Source organism: Cervus canadensis, chromosome 29 (assembly GCF_019320065.1).
Source record: "Cervus canadensis isolate Bull #8, Minnesota chromosome 29, ASM1932006v1, whole genome shotgun sequence".
Taxonomy (NCBI): domain Eukaryota; kingdom Metazoa; phylum Chordata; class Mammalia; order Artiodactyla; family Cervidae; genus Cervus; species Cervus canadensis.
Genome location: NC_057414.1, coordinates 28,998,055 through 29,020,930, shown reverse-complemented (window position 1 = coordinate 29,020,930; position 22,876 = coordinate 28,998,055).

Below are 22,876 nucleotides of genomic sequence, written 5' to 3'. Positions count from 1 at the left end.
ATGCCCTTTTTATGGTTCAGGTCAGATACTTCAGTTGTCTAAATATCAGATACAGCATATTATAATCAAATGTGGGGCCCAGATACTCAATGCTCAGAAGTTAATAAAGAGATCAGGCTGGTGGAAAGGAAAGTTTGCTTTATTCTGCTTTATTCTGAATGCTAGCCACTGGCAGGGAGGGTAGACGCCTGTCCAAAGGCTGAACTGCCCCCACTGGCAATAAATGGGCAAGAGCTTTTAGAGACGGGGAAGGGGCTTCCACTGGACAGAGCAGTCAGCTCTGACAGTCATCTTGAAATTGGTCATCAGTGGCCAGACCAACATCATCATGATTGTTTTAAGTATAGTTCCAATTTCCTTGAGGCCAGTTCTTGGAACTGTGGCAGCTTATGTCATGGCTATAGTCTGGTCCTCATGGAGTTAAATTCTCCACCTGGTGGGGCTTTCAGTATCTGTGAGACAGCTCAGAGCATATGGCTCAGAATATCATCTACAGCCATTGAGAAGCAACTAAAGACCCTTTGGGCTTCCCTTGTGGCTCAGCTGGTAAAGAAACCACCTGCAATGCGGGACACTTGGGTTCAATCCCTAGGTTGGACAAATCCCCTAAAGAAAGGAATGGCTACCCACTCCTGGAGAATTCTATGGACTGTATAGTTCATGGCGTCGCAAAGAGTCGGACACAACTGAGCGACTTTCACTCACTTCACAAAGGTCTTTAACTATGCTTAATGACTAAACTCTTTGTTTTCCTTTGTTTCTGCATTTTCTCACTTCTCTGTTTAAGCTTATTCTTTGGCTAAAGTTTTTCCACAGACGAAAGGCAGACTGAAGACATAGTGGGACAAGGACCAGAGGATCCTGCTCAGTTTCAATGCCATGGTACCTTCAAATCTTGAATTCATATTTGAGTAAAGCTATCCAGGACATTCACATGTTTTTTAGGTCGAGTCACTGGGCTTCATTCAACTTCTCCTTTTTTCATTCTTTACCTTAGCCAAAGTTCCACACCTGGCCTCTAGCAAGATGGTTGCTCTTTCAGCATCACTGTATCTGAGTCACTGTATCTTTGATGAGGCAGGTAAGGAATGACAGAAAGGAGATGAGAAGAAATTAAATGTCCCAGAGTTCCAGCAGGCATGTATAGGTGGTAAATTTCAGTTCAACAAACAGTTCCATTCCCTGGTTATCAAAGGGGAATGGAACTCTTTGCTTTAATCCATCTCAATAGATATCTAATCAACCCAATTGAAACTTCTTTTTTTTTTTCTCAAGAAGAAACAGTTTTCCATATCTATTTGAATGAGTCTGAACTGAGAACTAGAAAGCCTGGATTCTAGTTCAATTCCTACTATCAATTATCATTGAGACTTACTAGTAAAGATAATATCTAATGAGCATTCACTATACTCCAGGCACTGTATAAGTGCTCACACAATTTTACAAAAGAAGATGCTATTACTAAATGCATTTTACAGATTAAAAAGCTGAGACTCAAGAGAGGTTAGATAAGTGATGAAGTTGTGATATTGAACCCCAAGTATTCTCACTCTTAGAGGGCTTGATCCAACCACTATGCTCTAATTACCTACAACCTCATTTATGTTACAATATTAACATAATCACAGATAAAATGAGAATGTTAACCAGGTTACATTCATTCTTTTAATCAGCAAGTACTTTTCATGCTTTTAATCAGCAAGTACTTCTTATACACCTACCATGTCCAGGTATCATTTTGGAAAATGGGAATAAAATAGCAAACCTTAGAGACAAAGTTTCTGTGGTTAGGGAGCTTACATTTCAGAGGATCATTGTTGATTTTTTCCAATTTTAATATCAGCTATTTAATGATTCTACATAAATTCCACTTGTCCCTCCTTGTATATCTCAAGTCCTCACTCCATCATGAAAATTATCCTGACTATGCTCACTCTTCTTGATTTGTTTTGAACAATTATCATCGATTTTCCATTATATTTCCATTTAACAGTTTGCATTTCAATCAGATCACCACAATAGAATCTTAAAGTTATCAGAGAATGAATACTTTGGGCAAATAAAAATGTAGTTATTGAAACTGCAGGTTTCAAATAACTACTATTTTGGATTCATTTGATGATAAGATTTTCTAGGCTATTTAACCTTGTTCTTTGAACTCTTTTCCCTGGATCCCCCTGTTTCATTTTCATTTCAGTTGAATGTGGTTAGTCATGTCCCTTGATTCATTTCCAAAAGTCTATATACTTCACAAACCCTTTAATTCATTCATCCAGCAACCTTTTCAAGTTTCTTGTAAGGGCCAGATAACATGCAGGGTGATGCAATGATAATTTAAAAAAAAAGAGAAAAAGAAAATCTGAGCTTCCCTGGAGGCTCAGTGGTAAAGAACCTGCTTGCCAATGCAAGAGACAAGGGATTGATTCCTGATGCGGGAAGATCTCACATGCTACGGAGCAACTAAGCCTGTGCACTGTGACTATTGAGTCTGTGCTCTAGAGCCCAGGAACCACAACTGAGCCCATGTGCTGCAACTACTAAAGACCGCTCACCCTAGAGCCCGTGCTCTGCAACAAGAAAAGCCACTGTAATGAGAAGTCCATGTTCTACAACTAGAGAAAGGCCCATGCAACAATGAAGACACAATACAGCTAAAAAGAAATAATTAAAAACAAAACCTGCAAACATTGAGGAAATCACAGCTTAGTGGCAGACAGATATGTAAATAAAAAAAATTGCAGTATAATGCAGTATGGACCATATAAGACACACTTTAGTAAAGTTCTAAATTAGAACTTAATAATAGCTGGAAGAGGAAGGATGGTTCCACTCAAGAGGTGCTCTTTATCTTCTGAAAAATGAATAGAAATTGTCTTTGTAGAGAAATGAGGCCATGAGAATTCTAGGTAGTGAGAAATAAACGTGAAGGAGACTGATGGAGCAAGGAAACTGTTTGGCAGGGATGTAACATTTGTGGGTGGCTGGAGATGTGACTGAAATTATATGTTAGGGGATAGTTAAAAGGCTTTGTGAGATAAATTGAAGGCAGAAAGCAGTAGGAAGCTAAGAGAGGTTATTAAAGAGAGAGAAGTGCCACTGAAAAGGGCACCAGAATTTTCTAGTTTGGAGCCTTGTGTAAACCATAATGTTGCTAATCATCCAAATGGGTTCCTGCCACAAACCACAGCATCACATCCTGCTTTTGTACCTTGACTCCAAACACCCTGGCAAGGAGGTCCACACAACAAGAGTGCTGGAGGATCAGAGCCAGGAGCTGGGAACAGTGGGACTCATCCCAGACTAGAGTTAGGAGAGGAAACACTTGGCAAAATCCCTACATCTTCTAACCAGATTATTTACCCGCATGCATGCATGCTCAGTTGCAAAGTCATGTCTGACTCTTTGCGACCCCTTGTCCTGTAGCTCGCCAGGCTCCTCTGTCCATGTGATTTCCCAGGCAAGAACACTGGAGTGGGTTGCCATTTCCTCCTCCAGGGGATCTTCCTGACCCAGGGATCAAACCCAGGCGTCTTGCACTGGCAGGTGGTTTCTTTAACTCTGAGCCACCAGGGAAGACCCAAGATAAGGAATGAAGAACCTCAAAATATTCCCTGTTGATGTGTCCCAATTCCAGTTTAGCTTACAGGTACACGTGACAGAGACAGCCAAATATTTGGGATAGCAAATATTTTATCTTTATAATCATGTTCTGTGATTTCTGGGCAAGTGCTTGGTCTAATCTCTCATCTACAAAATTAGTTTCTGTGTAGGGATTAGATCCATCTTCTGCTTTTCAGATGTATGCTAGATTTCAGAGAAAGTAGCTTCCTCTGGCCCACCTTTTTTATTCCTTCTTTGAAGACTCACATTTAAAGATATTTATATGCTAAAGTTTACCCGAGGAGGAATTTGGAATTATAAATAGCTGGCAGGGGGAAAAAATACTTCTCTTTGGGTTTATTTTACTTTGTATGATGGGTGTGCATTGAATTTGGTCTTTCTGTGAAACAGAGTGCCAAGATGAGATGCTTCTGTTTGACAGTGAATGAAGGCAAGGCAGACGAAGTCGATTTTTATCTGATGATGTTCCATTTAGTACGGTCCAGGTTACTAAAGTAATTGACTTGAGTTGAGTTTGGGGGATAAAATCTCAGGCCACAAAATATTATTTGAGGACTAGCATGGTGGTCCAGTAGCTGAGACTCTGTGTAGCACCAGTGCAGGGTGCCTGGGTTCAATCCTTGGTCAGGGAACTAGATCCTACATGCTGCAACTAAGACCCAATACAGCCAAGGGAAAAAAAAAATTGCTCTTCCATTTGAAACTGTGTCATTATTTTGACACTGTTCCCCATGTATTTTACTCAGATGTTACATTAACCAAAATTCTATTTTTGTTTTTCAAGTTAAAAAAAAAAAGTCATTTAGGCCAAACAGTGGATTTATTTTATCCTATAATTACAAAGTTAAAAACCACTGGGCGTGGATGGATATAGAAGCTCAAATGATGTCAGGATGTTTATTTCTCTTTCTCTCTTGGCTCTGCTTCTCTCTATATGTTAGATTTATTCTCAGACTAGTTCTTTCCATATGGTGGAAAAGATGGCTGTTAAAAACAACAAGGCTATATATCCATATTGCCTGCCAATCTAAATGAATAGAACTTCTGCCTTCCAATGTCTTTATCTTCTCAAGTAAGTACTATGATAGGACCTTGTTTAGGATAACCCCCTACCCCTATCCATCTCTTTATTCATGGAACAATGTATGGTACCCTTCTAGGTACCAAATAGGTATGATGGTTGGTCCGGCTTAGGCTGCCTACCTGTGGTTGGGGATGGTGGGAGTAAGAAGCAGGGCTTAGATAGTCCTGCAGTGAGGAAGGGGTTGTTTCCTCTAGGAATAAAGCCTGGCAGACTCTAATATCATCTGCGTAGAATCTAATTCCAAATAGTTTCTCTTCTAACTATCTCTCATAGCATAAACAACCACCAGCACACAAAAACATTTGCTGCTTTTCCTTCCCAAACAGAAATCAAAGACACAGTTATTGTATTCCGTTTTATTTCACATCCAGAATCTCTGAGTGTGGAACATTGCACTTACGAAGTGTAGCTGCAGTTCCTTGGCATCTAGCTATCTGTGGGTGGATAAATGAAAACCTGACTTACTCCTATAGCTTATAATGCATAATCATAGGGAGAAAATAATGACAGTTAAACTATTGTATAGGAAAATGGCAGCAGGTCATAGTGTCTATTGCCTCTTACTAGCTTGGGAATACAAGGATTCTCTCCCTGGGAAGCGAAGTGGACTTCCTGGTAGTTTATCAGTTAGGAAGATTTCAGCAGTAAGTGAAAGCAAGCCCTAATTGAGATCGGTTTACACAACCAGCTGCTGCTGCTGCTAAGTCGCTTTAGTCGTGTCCGACTCTGTACAACTCCATAGATGGCAGCCCACCAGGCTCCCCTGTCCCTGGGATTTTCCAGGCAAGAATACTGGAGGGGATTCAATAAAATGAGAACTCTCTAGGCAGTCATAGTATCTCAGGAATCCTGATGCCTCTGGGTTGACTTTGCCTTCCTTAGTGTGAGGATTTTATCCTCAGGTTTGCAGAAAGGTGGTTCCTGTAACACCAGGTATTATATTTAGGTTTGCGTATGTTGAGACTTCCCAGGTGGCTCAGATGGTAAAGAATCTGCCTGCAATGAGGGAGACCTAGGTTTGATCCCTGGGTTGGGAAGATCCCTTGGAGGAGGGCATGGTAACTCACTCCAGTATTCTTGCCTGGAGAATCCCCATGGCCAGAGGAGCCTGGCAGGCTACAGTCCATGGGGTTGCAAAGCGTGGGCATGATTGAGCAACTAAAACAGCACACATGTTGAGACTTTATCTGTCTGGAAGTACAGAGGACCTGTACTTCATAACTCATTTTTAATAAAAGAAGACATTTTTCCAGAATCCCCTCAACACAATTCCCACCCCCATCCCTCAAAAAAAAAAAAAAAAAAAAAAGAAAATTAAAATCAGTTTCAAGAATTCATCACATGCCTATATCTAAATAAATCACATATTGTGCTATTAGTTGCTATGGTTGGTTCAGACAGCTGGAGCTGGAAGGATGTTTGACATCCTCTGAATTATGCACTAGAGAAAGCAGGACTACTTGAACAAAACCAAGATTCTGTTAGGAAGAAGACGGCAGAGTGGAATGGATGTCTGCACCCCTTAATCTAGAATGTCAGCTAGCTAGCCAAATCTGGCTGACCCCCAGCCCTACACTTTAAGAGGCTCCTCAGGGTTTATTGCTCTTCGTAACGCTAACTGGGGACAAGGTGGTGATTCATGGGTTTTCAGATTGCAGTCACAAATCTTTGTTTACCAGCCTTGGGAAGAAACTTAACAATACACCTGCTTGAAATCTGCAAGGGTAAATATTTCACTAGATTTCTGCTGGTGAGGTATCTACCCTGACACTTTCTATCTTTTGCCTTTGGTCACTGCCTAAACCATTCATGAATGGTTTCCATTTTGGAATCACCTATGTGTTTAAGACTGAGATCATTTGTCTTCAAACACTAGATTGGATTACAGTGGACGACATTATGCAAGGGAATATTATGTATCTGGGGCTTCCCAGGCGGTGCAGTGGTAAAGAATTCGCCTGACAATGCAGAAGAGGCAAGTGACGTGGGTTCGATCCCTGGGTCAGGAAGAGCCCCTGGAGAAGGAAATGGCAACCCACTCTAGTATTCTTGCCTGGAAAATTCTATGGGCAGAGGAAGTTGGTGGGCTACAGTCCATAGGGTCTCAGAGAATTAGACACAACTGAGCAACATACATATACACACATACATTATGTATCTGAAGATACACTTAAACATAAGGCATCTTGGGGAGGGTTCTGCATAATCTGGCATATCCTGTATTTCTTTGTCTTTGGGTTCTAAATCTTATCTCCTGGTTTGTTTTCCATCTTCCCATCTTTGCTTAAGTCAACTCTACTACACTTCAGAGAATTTGGTGTCTGTCAATTATCATCTGCCCTTTAGTATTAAAATGCCATTGGCTATAAAAAGAAAGGGCCACTCTGATACATACCATTCCTTTATGAAAAGGCTAATTGAGACCAATAATTATCTAATTTTTTATATCATACTGAAGGCCACAGCAGACTCAATATTTTTCACCAACTACCTCAGTGACCTAGCTCAAGTACTACTTAGTGTAAGGTAGAGAAAATAGTGAGAAGTTTAACCAATTGCTTCACTCCTACATGACAAAGATTCTGTTTTCCACTGACCTTCACCTCAGCCTACCTGATCTAGTTTCCATTTTAGACTATATCACTTGAACTACCTTTCACAGAAGTGCCAATTTCTATATAAATGAGAATACTTTTGGTTGCCATTTTTAAAAGCTTTGTTAAAACTGGTTCCCCAAAATCAACATTTATTGTCCTACTTGATCGAAATATCTAAGGATTGTTCAGGTTTTGGGCACAGTTGGGTCCATGGATACAAAGGCTTGCACCGCATGCTGACTCTAGCTATTGGCTCTGCTCCTCTTTCTATGTTGGAGTCATTCTCAGGCAGGTTGTCTCCCTGTGTCAGGAAGGATGGTTTCTGGCAGCCCCAAGTCTACATTTTTATGACTTGCTATCCAACAGGAAGAGAGACCATCTGTCTTCTCTATCCATATGTCAAATCTATCCAAAGCTCTCTTCTAGTGGAATTGCTGAGGTCACATGCTTCTACCTGCGCAACTCACGTTATTCAAGAGAAGGACAACATATGATAAGTCCCCCACCTGTGGACAGGGTGGTGAGACACCTTGACAGACCCATCAATATCATATGAAGGTTGAAAGTAGGTTTGCAGGTACAAGCACTGGAATGACAAAAGGAGTGTTCTCAACGCAGGTAAGAAAGAAGGGAATTTTGACCAAGACCAGATTTCACTACTGCTTTGTCCCTTATTCATGGTAGCATTTAAGCAGCCAACATCATCCTGCTCTCCAATACTCAACAGCAAATTTATGTTATGTGGGAAGATGCATTTGCCCAGTAAGTGAAAACAATCATATGGATGTATCTTAAAGAGCTTTTCAGATGAATGTTGCTTTCCAAGTGTGAAATGTTGTTATGAGAAATCTCTGAAACTTGAAGTTAATTTATGCAAAGGGTAGGTGGGGGTTAAAGCAGCAACATACAGCTATTTCCCAAGCTGTCTTTTTCACAGCTTACATCAAAAGACCCTCCCTAACTACCCCCCAAAAGAAAAAAAAAAAAACTCCATCATAGAATAAAGCTCACTACTATTTTCTTTCCTAGCCATATTGCTTTACATCTTTCTGATTTTTCCAGTGAACAGATCATGTGAAAATATTAATGATTACACAATGCAAAGGGTTAGGAAGGTAAGCGGAGCTCATAATTACCTCATTTACATTCTTTTATTCACTGAAACAGAATTCTTAATGACCTTTATGTGAAATGTAGGGTAATCAGCACAAATGAAACTCTCCGGTGCAGGGTAGTGAAGTGAGCCAAGTCACTGGCTCTCAGAAGAAAATGCCTGATGAACAGTATAACCAAAGAGCCCAGAATGAAGCTCTGGGGGGTCATAGTTTAAGAGCCCAAACAAAGATGTTCCATTATACTTTAAGGGATCGGCATAACCAGGTTGAAATCTAAGCAGCAGGGCTTAACGACTAAAAGAACCAGCTCATTCTTAACCACCTCTCTAATTTTCTGAAGGAAAAATAACTAGCTCTCTTTTTTTCAAAGCCTCGTGGGATAAAGAAAACTAGCTTGTGAATGGAAAGACTTGTTTTGTAGTCCTGGCCTGTGCACAAGCTAGTGGTGAATGTTAAATAAACCACTTCACCTCTCCTCACCGCAAATCACCCACTTGGCAAACAAAAGGTATGCACTTCAGAATCACCCATGAGAACTTCCTTAAAACAGCTTCAGTTGGCATTTTCTAGACCTAGTAGTTCAGTATTCCCTGGGAAACAGTCTAAACTGTGTTTTGAATAGAATCCCTAGGGGATCCTTAAATGACCAGTATGCAAAATGAAAACCTTCAAAGAAAAATCAATTCATGTGAACCAAGAAGCTGTGTTTATTGGTGAACCATTCTTGACATTCAGGGAAAAAGCCTCAAAATATGGGAAGGATAAAAAAAAGTGTCCAGTTAGTAAGTGTACCTACGACAGCTTGTATATTAAAAGACAAAATGAAATCTCTCAAATATATACAGTCACACTGAATTACAACGATATTATGGGCCAGCCAGTGTGGAGGACAAGACAATTCCCTACTATTAAGGAACCCTAACACTGGAGGAATCCCCTACCAGAAGCTGTTGTCTGGGTGGTTTAAGATGGGTATTCATCTATACCATCACTTGAGCCCAATTTCTGTACCTCTCTTTCGGTGCTTAGATTCATCAACTTTGCATTCCAGATTTTAACATCACTGAGGGCTTGGATCTCAACCTACCCTTCTGTCAATGTTTCTGCCAATGTCTTCTGCCAATATTTAGAGATTGAATAAATGAAGTTACATGATTTCTATACCCTTTTCACCTCTAATAAATTATTTCCATCCTGGAAGATGTGTGTAGTGCTGATAGAGGTCCCAGTTCTTCTGGAGATATTCTAAAAGTTTCTTTTTTTTTTTTTTCCATTTGTTTTTATTAGTTGGAGGCTAATTACTTTACAATATTGTAGTGGTTTTTGCCATACATTGACATGAATCAGCCATGGATTTACATGTGTTCCCCATCCCGATCCCCCCTCCCCCCTCCCTCTCCATCCCATCCCTCTGGGTCTTCCCAGTGCACCAGCCCTGAGCTATAAGTTTCATGAATATAATTTTCTTTTCTTAATTTGTGGTACACAGGATCTTTAGTTGCAGCATGCAAGATCTTGTTCCCTTCCCAGGGACTGAACCCAGGCTCCCTGCACTGGGGATGGGGAATCTTAACCAGCAAAGTCCTGTGATGCTGATTTTTAAATGTTGGGAAGTAACGTAAGATCATTTTAAGACACACAAACTGGTGGGGTCCCAAACATGAGCCAAATTTTATTACATCTCTGCAGTAATGATATGCATTAAGAAAACCTATCTTGACTTTTTAATAAATCATCTTTCACAATTAATTTTGTCTGCATAACTTTAAGAGCTCTGAGAAGGAGGTTGACTGTGGCTAATGTCTCAATACCCCTAACCTCTGCGATTTTAATATCTGAACTGCTTATGGGCTAAATTATGAACATGTATTTTCATTATGGCAAGTGGTACCATCTATGTGCAGAGGAAAACGCACCAGTAAGGCACAGTAACCAAAGCAATTAATAGCTCAGTCTTTCTCTTCCTAGGTTGGTGTCCTCATTCCAGTTTGAATAGCAAGGTTAAGATCACATTCACTGCATGTCGAATTAGTGTGTTCTCCCCGCTAGGACGCTGTTGCAGAATTTCTACTTTATGATAGACTTTATAAAGCTTGTGTAAGTCCTGCTGTATTTCTGTCTTTCCCCTCTGACCATGATTTCCCTCCTATTTAGCACACCCCATTATATCTGCAGGGGTACGTCATTTAACTATGCAGTATACATAGCCTGGTACTCCCTAACTTCCTGTATCTATCAGGACTACAATCCAATTGCTTTGGTGCCCTGAAGGAGACAGATATGAAACTGAGATGCTGGACTTGAAAGAAGTCAGGCAGTGGTCAGGGGATCTGCGCAGGGATTGCTTGAAGCATTGGCCCAGCAATCAAGCTGCGTCCATTCAGTTTTGTCAGATCCTAAGTGGGACCCAGAGAACTTGGCTAGTTCCTGCCATTGGTTATAGGAAGAAATTCTCTTTCCTTCTTTAATGATTGCTAGACTTCTTCCCTTTCTATTGTTTTATTATGAAAGTATGATGACACATTTACAAGAGACTTGGAAAATACAAAGCAAAATTACATACAGTTCTACTACATATTGCAACTATTTTTTAAGTAGATAAATCAAGATTTTTAGTTGGAGTTTCAATATCAAACTCTCAAAATCAATAGAATGGACAGAAAAATAGAAGGACCTGAAAAACACTATGAAACAATTCAACATAATTAAGATTTATACAATTTTCAATGGCTAGGTCAAAGATCTCTGTTGGTAAATGTAACATTGCACCTGAAAATATGTGGATTATTTTCAAATATCTTTTGATATTGATTTCTAACATAATTCCACAGTGATAAGAGAACAAACTGTACAATTTCAAGACCTTTAGACTATGAAATTTTTGCACCCTGCCTTATGTCCCTGGATATGTTTCAAGGCCTCCTGGTTTATAGTCTATGGGAACTTGAATAGAGTTTGTATCCTGCTATTGTGTGCAAGACTTTTTTTGAAGGCAAACACATGCACTCACTCCCCTTCTGCAAAGTAAGTTTATTCTCCAAGTGGAGCAAACATGAATAGTGCCTTTCTTTGTAGCTGGAAGCTCAGCAACAGCTTAAGGTGTTACATTTAGATGCAAAAGACTCCCCCCCATTACAATTCTGGGGTTTGTGACCCTATGGACTGTGGGTAATGATATAGGCACATAGATTGTGTCTACTGTTCAGTCCAAGTACCTCCAGTATCATGTAGCACAGACTCTCTATGGCCTTGCCTAATTGGCTAACTCTCTTACAAATATCGCGAAAACATGAGAGGTCACTGTTCACATTTGCTTAGGTAAAACCTACTTCTGTGGCATCCATACCACTTTGCCCTGCAGTTTTAGGCACCATAGTTTTCCTGGGATCTTACGTAGCCTCAGCTCTTTCCTCTGGTGTCCTGTCCACAACTACTCCACTCCACTGTGGCGATTTCCACTAGTGTGGCTGCTGAAGCTATCACTGCATCTCCTCCCATTGCCCCTAAATTCCCTTAGTCTCTGTATCTCGTGTGCGTAAGTCACTTCAGTTGTGTCCAATTCTTTTGTGACCCTATGGACTGTAGCCTGCCAGGCTCCTCTTTCATGGGATTTCCCAAGCAAGAATACTGGAGTGGGTTGCCATGCCCTTCTCCAGGGAATCTTCCCAACTCAGGGATCAAACCTGCACCTCTTATGTCTCCTGCGTTGGCAGGTAGGTTCTTTATCACTAGCACCACCTGGGAAGCCCCTCTGTACCTTACCCATCCCCATTCCTAACACATAATAGCTGCCTGGAGATTCTAGTCCATTAACATTTCAAGGTGGATGTGTGTCCAAGTGGGGCAAATGTTCTTTCCCATTTGTAGTACACTTTAAGGAAAAAAAGGTATCAAACCTTGTTTTGGCCTCGTTGGATTATAGAATTCAGCGAAACAGATCTTTAAGATGCTAAACTCTTTCCTCTTAAGACTTAGGCATGTACTTAGTGTAATGAGTTGCTGGTAGATTTAAATAGCAGCAGGCCTTTGGTTATAAGACCCTGCTCTCCAACCTATAGGTTTGGGATTCCTGTGTCAAGTTCCTTGTGCATAGCTCTGTATTTCCTTGGGCTTATTTTTTCAAAGGATTCTCTCTCAGAGTCTGTACAGATATTCCACTTGTTTTATACATTCCATTTCTGGCTAAACATATTGAGGTGTATTCTGAACTCACCCTGTAGGACAGCAGAAAGTCTCAGGAATTGGAGGCATTAGGCATCTTCAAAAATGGGAATGAAGTATAGGGTTGAGCAAAGAAGGACAGTTTTTAAGCCGTTAGTGGAAAGCAGGAGATTTCTAGATGCACTTCATTTCCTAAGCTACCAGTAACTGCTCTCCTCTTGGCAGTGGACAAGAGATTTATCCTCAGGAGAAATGGACAAGGAGGTTCACTGACAGTAGGCACAGCAGAAGAAGTAGGCTCCTTAATAGAAATAAAAGGATTAAGTGAGTATCTATATAACAGGTCAGGAGAATCTCCTTCCAGCCTGCCACTCTTTGTCCCTTCCTTGTTAGCCCTGGATAAATGATAGCCAGGAACAATATATACTCCCACCTTCAGAAGTACTTGTAGGCTTGTTCCAATTAACTTTTTAAGGGATTACTCTTCAATAAACACAGCCTGTAGTTAACACATATTTCAGGAAACCTCTAACAGGAAAAACAAACCAAAATAACAGAGGAAAAAACTTTGAAGGCATAGAGACACTACGTCTAGCCAAAGGAAAAAGAATCACAGAAAACATTATTATCATCAGTGCATGAGATAATTTATGGCAACTATGAAGGAAGGAGATGATGCTATGAAGAAAGAAACACAGAAAAGTTTTTGGAAAATGGTCGCAAGAATAAAGGGATGATAACTGTGAGGCTCTATCAGAAGACAGCAAATAAAGGAACAAAAGAAAATAAATGAGAAAGGACATGGAAATCAGGAAGCAATGAAGCAATGTATACAGCTTAAAGGAGTTTCAGATAAAGAACAAGCAAAACAGTAGGGAGGAAACTTACAAAATAATATTCAAAAATTAAGAATTGAAGAGCATGAGTTGTGGTTTGAAACGAAGCACTGAATCATTTAATTCAGCACTTTGGGTTTTAATATGTTCACTCCAAGTCACATCATCCAAAAATTTCAAGGAAAAGGGGAAAAATGAAAATACTCAAGCTTTTCAGAGAGACTGGGTATAAAGGTCATTGCCTACAAAAAGTGACTTTTCAATAGCAACAATGAAAGTGAAAGAACAATGGAGAAATGCCTTCGAAATCCAAGTGGAAGTTCTATTCCAACAAGACTGTTAGTGAAAGGAAAATAAAGATATTTTTCAGCATGAAAAAAACCTTGAAAATATCCCAAACATACCTTACTTAAAAATTCTATGACAGTGTGTGCAATTAAAACTGGGGAGTTAATCAGGTAGGACAAAAGATTAGATCAAGAAATGACCTGCTTTACTGTACCTGAAATGAACACATCATTGTCAATCAACTATATTTCTATAAAAAAAAGAAAATAAAAATGTATAAAGTAGGTAACTAATGAGAATAGGCAATATAGCACAGGAAACTCTATTTAATGCACTGGGGTGATCTGAATGGAAAAGAAGTCCAAAAGGGAGAGGGTATATGTATATATGTGGCTGATTCACTTTGCTGTACAGTAGAGGCTAACACAACATTGTAAAGAAACTATACTCAACAAAAATTAATTTAAAAAGAACAAAAATACAACCAAAGAAGAAATTTACAAATTGAATTCAAACAAATCTATAAATTGTACCACATTAATATAATTTAATGTGAATAAAATGCTTCACTATGATAAAAAGAAAAAAAAATTTAAATAGACTCAGACTGACATTCAATCCAAGCCAGTATTCTGAGTTTGACACAAATACCAAGAAACAATTAGTTGAAGAGTATGGTATTTTCTATGAAAATGCCCAGAGTTCTTTACCTTCAACTTTTCTATGGAATTAGTACAATATGAATGCATCATTTCTCTATTGCTTTGTGTGTGTTACTGTATTTATAATGAGACTATATGAAATGCTTATAGATATATGACCAATTACATTGAGGAAAAAAAGAAATGACCTGCTTAAGGTGACAGGGACAGGACTTTCTAAACGGACAGCTGTGCAGCAACCATTCCAAGAGGAAATTAAACAAGAGGGAACTTTCTTGTCATTTGCAGAGCAAGATTATTACAAAACTGAAAAATTTAAGAAGGCCAACTAAAGAATTATTATTAGGACTCTTAAGGAAATACAGGAAGTGATTAGCTACAGTTTTATTCTGTAAGACATAAAACAGCTGTCTTGAGTTCAAACAAAAATTATTTAGGAAATAAATCCAAGGTGAAATATCATGAAGAAAGCCAGAGAAGTTAAACTACTTAGCAAAATAACTGTAAATTTGCATGGTTAAAACTAAACTCTATTGAAGATAACAAACCAACATACTTCAGTCAACAGGACTAGCTGTTAATATGTGTGTGTGTGTGTATATATATGTATATATATACACACAATATATATATGCAACTCAATGCATGCTCAGTGACTCAGTCATGTTTGATTCTTTGCAACCCCATGAACTATAGTGCGCCAGGCTCCTCTGTCCAGGGGATTTTCCAAATACATATCCTCTTATTGCATAGGAAGAATCAGTATTCAGAAGATTTTAATTCTAGGTTTCATGATTTTAATGGCAAAATGCTGATTGGTTACATATTCGTTATATATTTGTGAAAGTGATTAAAATTAAATAGAAACAAGAGCAAGTGAGAATAAGCAAGCAATTTCTTAAAAGTAATAATAATCAGAAGGAGCTTACAAATTACTAGATATTAAAATTATTATTAAACTGTAATAAACAAACATTTGTTAGTGAGACATAAATAGACCAATGGAAAAGAGCAGACCCACACAAACACAGAAATATAGGGCGCTTAGAGAACTGGGCTTCTCTGGTGACCCAGCTGGTAAAGAATCTGCCTGCAATGCAGAAGGCCCGGGTTTGATCCCTGTGTTGGGAAGATCCCCTGGAGAAGTGAACAACTATCCACTCCAGTATTCTTGCCCGGAGAGCTCTATAGACAGTGGGGCCACGTGGGCTACAATCCATGGGGTCACAAAGAGTCGGTTACCATTGAGCGACTTTGAGAGAGGAGAGCCATATTTCAAAGCAATGGAGAAAGTCGGAATATTGTTTTAGTAGAAGGAAGTCAGAGTTTTCACATTTTTCACTACTAGTTTCCCCAGTTATTAACATTTTGTATGTGTATGGTCCATTTGTCACAATTAATGAACCAGTATCAGTACATTATTATTGAAGTCCACACTTTATTCTGATTTCCTTAGATTTTACCAAATGCTTCTTCAGTTCTAGGATACCACTTTCAATTAGTCACCAGGTCTCTAGACTTGTCTGGCCTGTGATATTTCTCATAATTTCATTGATCATAATGTTCTTGACAGTTTTGAAGAGTATTAGTCAGATATTTTCCAGAATATCCTTCAAGTTGGATTTTTCTGATGATTTTCTCATGATTCAATTGGGTTTACGGACCTTAGGGAGGGGGACCGCAGAGGTAAACTGCCATTCCCATCACAGCAAATTAATGTCCACTCTGTAAGCATGATTCATACCATTGATATGGAACTTGAAAACCTGGTTGGTGGAGTCTCAGCCGGGTTCTCCACTGTGAAGTTATTTTCCCCCATTTTCACTCTGTACTCTTTGCAACAGAGTTATTCTACGCCGCCCATGTTACCCAAGCATGTTCATTTTGCTCCACGAAACTAGCAAGGTGCCGAGGTTTGCAGCAAAGAGGGTTTATTTGTAAGGCAGGCTAGAGAGGAGACAGGAGAACTAGTCTCAGCTCTGCCTCCCCAGAGGCAGGGGGCTTGAGCTATTTACGGGATAATGGATAAACTAGCAGGATGGACGAGAGTGTGGGAAGCAGTGATTGGGAAAGGTGCTATAACCATTGTTCTGCATAGGCTTCAAGAAGCTATGAGCCTCTGCAGGTGCCCACTTGAAGGGTTCTTAGTCTTCTAGTATTAACCAGCTCAGCTTGAACTAGACCCAGCTTCTCCAAGTTCCTGGAAAATAATTCAGGTCAACATCCTCTTATTGAGGTTGCATTCTGCTTGGAGAAGCCTCTGGTAGCTCAGACGGTAAAAAAAAATCTGCCTGCAATGCAGGAGACCCGGGTTTGAGCCTTGGAAGAAGATCCCCTGGAGAAGGCAACCCACTCTAGTATTCTTGGCTGGAGAATTCTATGGACAGAGGTGCTTGGTGGGCTACAGTCCTTTGGGTTGCAGAGAGTTGGACACAACTGAGCAACACTTTCCTCACTTTCTGCAAGTCTTAAAAGGAACTTGATTACTGATGGCAGGTGAAGTGAGTTTCACCCACAGTTTCTGTCCCCCACTATCTTCTGATAACTCCTCAGTCTTGGGGGAAGAGGGGTGATGGCTGCTCTGGCTACTTCCTGTTGATGACAGTGGGTAGCCCTAACTAGGGCTTGAGGAATGACACTGCTTAGCACTCATTTGAAAACATGCTCTTGTTTGCATTTAACATTTTGATCCCAGTAAACAAATACCATCTATGCACCAGCTGCCAAGAACATTCATAAGCCCAAGATTGATAACTAACCCACAGAGAAAGGATGTACCCTGAGTGGGTGCACCAAACACCAGACAGATGAGGGTGAGACCATTCCTATTTCTCCATCCTCAGAGACCAGGGCAGGTTGCGGGAGGGCCCAGGCTTGAAGAGGTGGCAAGGAAAGAGCACAGCGCCCTCTTAGGGGGTGAAGGAACAAGGTTTGATTGAATCAACAGGAAGTCATCCTCCTTTTCATTAGGATCAAGCAAAACAGGTTTCTTTGCCTTCTTTCCTGTTGGGCCATAACCTTAGATTTTCTCTGCACAGGTTTATTCTGATACAATAACATAAAAGACAGCAGATAAGGCATTGCATCCCATTTTTCTTCCCATTTACAAAATAAATCTAGTTGCAAAATTGAGTTCTAATTCAAAGATCCATTTTTAGGCCATTTGCTCAGGAGTCTAAATAATGTGGCCACACAGTGTTACCCAAAAAAATACCATCTTTTTCCTTTTTCCATGGATTCACAACTGAAAATCACTCAGTTTTGAAGAACGCAGCCTAGAGGACTACAAGGGGGAATTGAATTAACATTTCCCATTTTGAAGGGGTTTTGTCTCAGGTATTTGCAACAAAAAGGTCTCTCTAACATGTCCTTGCTATGGGTACCAAAAAGCTCAATCTCCAATAGTCCGTTCTTATCAACTGAGACAATCAGACATAGACAGACATAGATGAACAAGATAAAAACAAACAAGACCAAAATTCACAGCCTTGGGCTTCCCTTAGGAGCTGCAACCTTATATTATTTGCCAAAGTCCCACCAGGTGGGTTTCCAACCCATGATCTAGACAGAACTGACAGATAATCTAGGCACGAACACACTTTTTTTTTTTTTTTTTTACCATTTACACTCTTTGTTTATTTATTTATTTATATTGGAGTATAGTTGATTTACAAAATTGTGTTAGTGTCAGGTTTGCTGCAAAGTGAATTAGTTGTACATATACATATATCTTCTATTTTTTAGATTGAGTCTTTCCCCATAAAGGCCATTATAGAGCACTAAATAGAGTTCCCTGTGCTCCACGGTAGGTCCTTGTCAGTTACCTCTCTGATATATCATGGTGTGTACATGTACATGTCAATTACAATCTCCCGATTTATCCCTCCCCTGCCTCCTTACCCCTGGTAGCCATTGTTTTATACATACATGACTCCATTTCTGTTACATAGATATGTTCATTTGTACCATTTTTCTTAGATTCCACATATAAGTGAGTTCGAATATTTGCCTTTCTCTGTCTGACGTCACTCAGTATGACAATCTCTAGGAATGCAAACATTTTCCCATATCCACAGGAGAATGCGTTTCTTTAACGAGGTCACTCATCCAGAAGGCATCTTCCAAAACCCAAACCACCTCTTTGCTGCCAGAGGAAACTAAGCACCCAAGGTTCATGGCACACGGCTGGGGAAATCCGGGTGATAATCCCTGGAACAAAAGCTGATTGGACTTGTCTGCAGTCTTTCAATACCAGCAACGGGCCTATGATGGCAAAAGATCAGTCTGGACTTACCTCATGGCTGGCTGCGCAAGTTTGCTACCAAAGCAGGCTCCTTCTCCCTGATGCACAGCAAACCAGAATGCTGAGATGACAAGGTCTGCCGCAGAGAGAGGGTTCATTCACAGGGCAGTCAAGGAGGAGACAGGAGATCTAGTCTCAGATCCACAGCCCCAAAGGCAAAAAGAGCTCAAGTTATTGATGGAATAACAAATAAAGCAGAGTGGCCCGAGGTATGGGAAGCGTGGGGAAAGGTGGCTTGGAAAAGGTGCATTAATCATTGTCCTGCACAGATGTAACTCAGCTACAAACCTTTGTGCATTCGAAGTATCTTATGATCCACTGTCAGCTCCCCTGGTAGCTCAGATGGTCAAGAATCTGCCTGCAGTGCGGGAGATGCCAGTTCAACCCTTGGGTCAGGAAGATCCCCTGCAGAAGGGAATGGCTATCCACTTCGGTATTCTTGCCTGTCATGTGCCACAGACAGAGGAGTCTGGCAGGCTACTGTCCACGGGGTCACAAGTAGTTGGACACGAATGAGTGACTCACACACACACACACACACGTTACAACTGCACCACTCTTCTTGCGCCATCTTGTGGCAGAATTCTTAAGCTTTTGTGTCATCTTTGATTCTTCTAATACACCAGGCTGGCTCCTGGAAACCTCTCTTTAATTTTCCAGAAGGTGGCGCTATAGCTCAAGTTTGTGGTTTCCCCCACCCCTGCCCATAGACCCTGCCCTGTTTTCTAAGCTCATTTCCTGTGTCCTGGAGGTCACACTGGCCTCCATCCTCAGGAGCAAGCAAGAGGAGCCAGCTAAGACGGGGGAAGGTGTTGGTTAAGCACTCAGGGGATTGGGGATGCTTGCAGACCTAGTATGGAGATCCCGGGTGTGGTGCTCCCAGAGGCTCATGGATAGAACCATGTCCCTTTGATACCCTTTGATATTCTTCTGCCTCTTTCCTGATCCCCTCACTTCTCCCAGTCAAGGAGATTCCCTCCTGCACTCTGTCTGCTGCTAGAGAAAAATACGTTTGTTTTTTTTTAATTTAGTTACACATCCAAAGGGTATCTGGTTACACATCCACCCTTTCCCACGTGGGAGGAGTCACCCAGTCTCAAAGCCCAGCCAGTGCAGTGTTGCCTTGCGGAGGTTGGGGGGGTGGTGCGTGGACAGTACTGGTAAATTTCTTCTTTCTCCTACATCCAAACTTTTGTTTGTTTTCTCATTTTGTTTGTTGTTGTTCCAAAGTTCCTTTGGAATCTCCTCTGGGGAAGGCTGAACTTCTGCAATTTCTCTCTTATTTGTGGGTGTCTGCGCAGGTCAGTACTACAGGTTTTTTCCCAACCACAATAAAGGTAGTGGGGTAGGTTTGCTGTTCCATTGATTCCATAGTCTACACTGAGGTCTGTCTGTCTATTACCAGTGGTGCACAGGGGTGAGCCTCTTCCTGGGGCCCTTCACATAATGGTGCTGTATTCCACAACTACTGCAAAGGTGATTTCGCTCCTGGATGCATGTCTAAGACTTAGGTGAAAGGAGAAAACCGAAAGGAGCAGCCTAGATCACCATAATGCTGTTGCTGCTTTTTCTTTCCCCATATATTTTTTAAAACTTTTACTTTGTATTTACATGCATGCCCAGTCATATCCAACTCTTTGTGAACCTATGGACTTTAGAACACGAGGTTCCTCTGTCCCTCGGATTTTCCAGGCAAGAATACTAGAATGGGTTGCCATTTTCTTCTCCAGGGGATCTTCCCGACCCAGGAATGGAACCCTCATTTCTTGGGTCTCTCTTGTTGGCAGGTTGGTTCTTTATCAGATGAGCCACTGGGGAAGCCTAATTTCATATCAGGGTATAGCCAATTGCCAGGAGAAATATCAATAACCTCAGATATGCAGATGACACATCTTTATGGAGAAAGCAAAGAGGAACTAAAGAGTCTCTTGATGAAGATCAAAGAGAAGAGTGAAAAAGCTGGCTTGAAACTCAGCATTCAAAAAGCTAAGATCATGGCATCTGGTCTCATCACTTCATGGCAAATAGATGGGGAAACAATGGAAACAGTGACAGATTTTATCTTCTCGGGCTCCTAAGTCACTGCAGATGGTGACTGCAGCTATGGAATTAAAAGACACTTGCTCCTTGGAAGAAAAGTTACGACAAACCTAGACAGTGTATTAAAAAGCAGACATTACTTCGCCAACAAAGGTCTGTCTAGTCAAAGTTTTGGTTTTTCCAGTAGTCATTATGGATGTGAGAGTTGGACCATAAGGTAGAGCGCCGAAGAATTGATGCTTTTGAAATGTGGTGTTGGAGAAGACTCTTGAGAGTCCCTTGGATGGCAAAGAGATCAAATTGGTCAATTATAAAGGAAATAAGTCTCAAAGGACTGATGCTGAAGCTGAAGCTCCAATACTTTGGTCACCTGATGCAAAGAGCCGACTCATTAGAAAAGACCCTGATGTTGGGAAAGATCGAAGGCAGGAGAAGGGGACAACAGAGAATGAGACGGTTGGATGGCATCACCAATTTGATGGACATGAGTTTGACTAAGCTCCAGGAAATGGTGAGGGACAGGGAAAACTGGCATGCTGCAGTCCATGGGGTTGCAGAGTCGGACAGGGCTGAGCGACTGAACAACAATAGCCAATAGACATGTACACACTGCTACATGTACACATTTAAAATGGATAACTAACATGGACCTACCATTGAGCACAAGGAATTCTGCTCAATGTTATGTGGCAGCCTGGATGGGAGGGGAGATTGTAAGAGAATGGATACACACACACACACATATATATATATATATATATATGGCTGAGATTCTTCACTATTCACCTCTTTTCTCATATGTTTATTCAGCTATTTATGGATTCATGGATAATTATTTTATGCTTGAGTTATAATCCAATAGTATATTATTTATTTTATTGCTCAACTTGCTCCAGCTTTGGGCTTTGGGAGCTCTTTTATTTGGCTTTTGTGTCTTTGTGACATTCCCCTATTACTGTGTTATTTTTGTTCATGTTGTTTGCTTATTTATTTTGAGCACTTCCTGCCTGGTATTGCAACATGCTCCGGGCTAATCTTGTATGTTTCCTTCCCAGTCTTAGAATCAGCCATTTATCTAAAAGCTCTGTCCCTTTTAATGGAAAATGGTATTAGAAAACATGATCTAGGCCCCAAGTTTGCTCTTTGTTACTGGGACACTATTATTTTTAGGCCATGTCAGCTGACAGAGAGGGGAGATGTATGTATATTAAGCTTATATACACACACACACACACACACACACACACATATAGTGGTGGTAGTGGTAAATCCTGGTCCCTGCCAATACAGGAGACATAAGAGACCCAGGTTCAATCCCTGGTCTGGAAGATTCCCTGGAGAAGGCAATGGCAAGCCACTCCAGTTTTCTTGCCTGGAGAATCCCATTGACAGAGGAACCTGGCAGGCTATAGTCCATAGGGTCACAAAGAGTCAGATATGATGGAAGCAACTTAGCATGCATGCCTTCCATATATACATATTTATAAATATTTCCATATGATTTTTCATATGTGTCCATCTGTACCTACGTTAAGTTAAACATTAGGTGGCATGAATGTCTCCAACAGTAATTTATAAAACCGGATTACTCCTGTACTTTCTCTCTTTGCCTATCTGTTGACCTGTAACCTCCAACTCCAACAATAAGAAATCCAGAATCCACCAACCTGGACACACGTACTTAACTGTTCAATTATAGTATATATATTTTTTAGAACTGTAAACCTGTACTCTAATAAAGAAAACAAAGAAACAAATTAAAAAACACAAACCCCCAAACCTTCGTCAACTAGAAGACATTGCTATAAGCAGTCCTTTTGGTCATGTGTATTATAGCCTCCAACTTTTTGCAACCCTGTGGACTGTAGCCACCAGGCTCCTCTGTCCATGGGATTTCCCAGATACTGGAGTGGGTTGCCAGTTCCTTCTCTAGGGGATCTTCCAGATCCAGGGATTGAACTTGTGTATTCTGCATTGCAGGCAGATTCTTTACCACTGAGCCACCAGGGAAACCCTCCAAAGTTACTTAGGTCAGCCCCTTTCCCTGCCACTCACATCAGTACAGTTGTTTTATACAACTGTAATACAGTTAGATTTTTTTATCATAATCTGCATTGCATCCTGGGATTGATTAATTTTCTAAATTATTATTTTAAAAATTTGTGTACA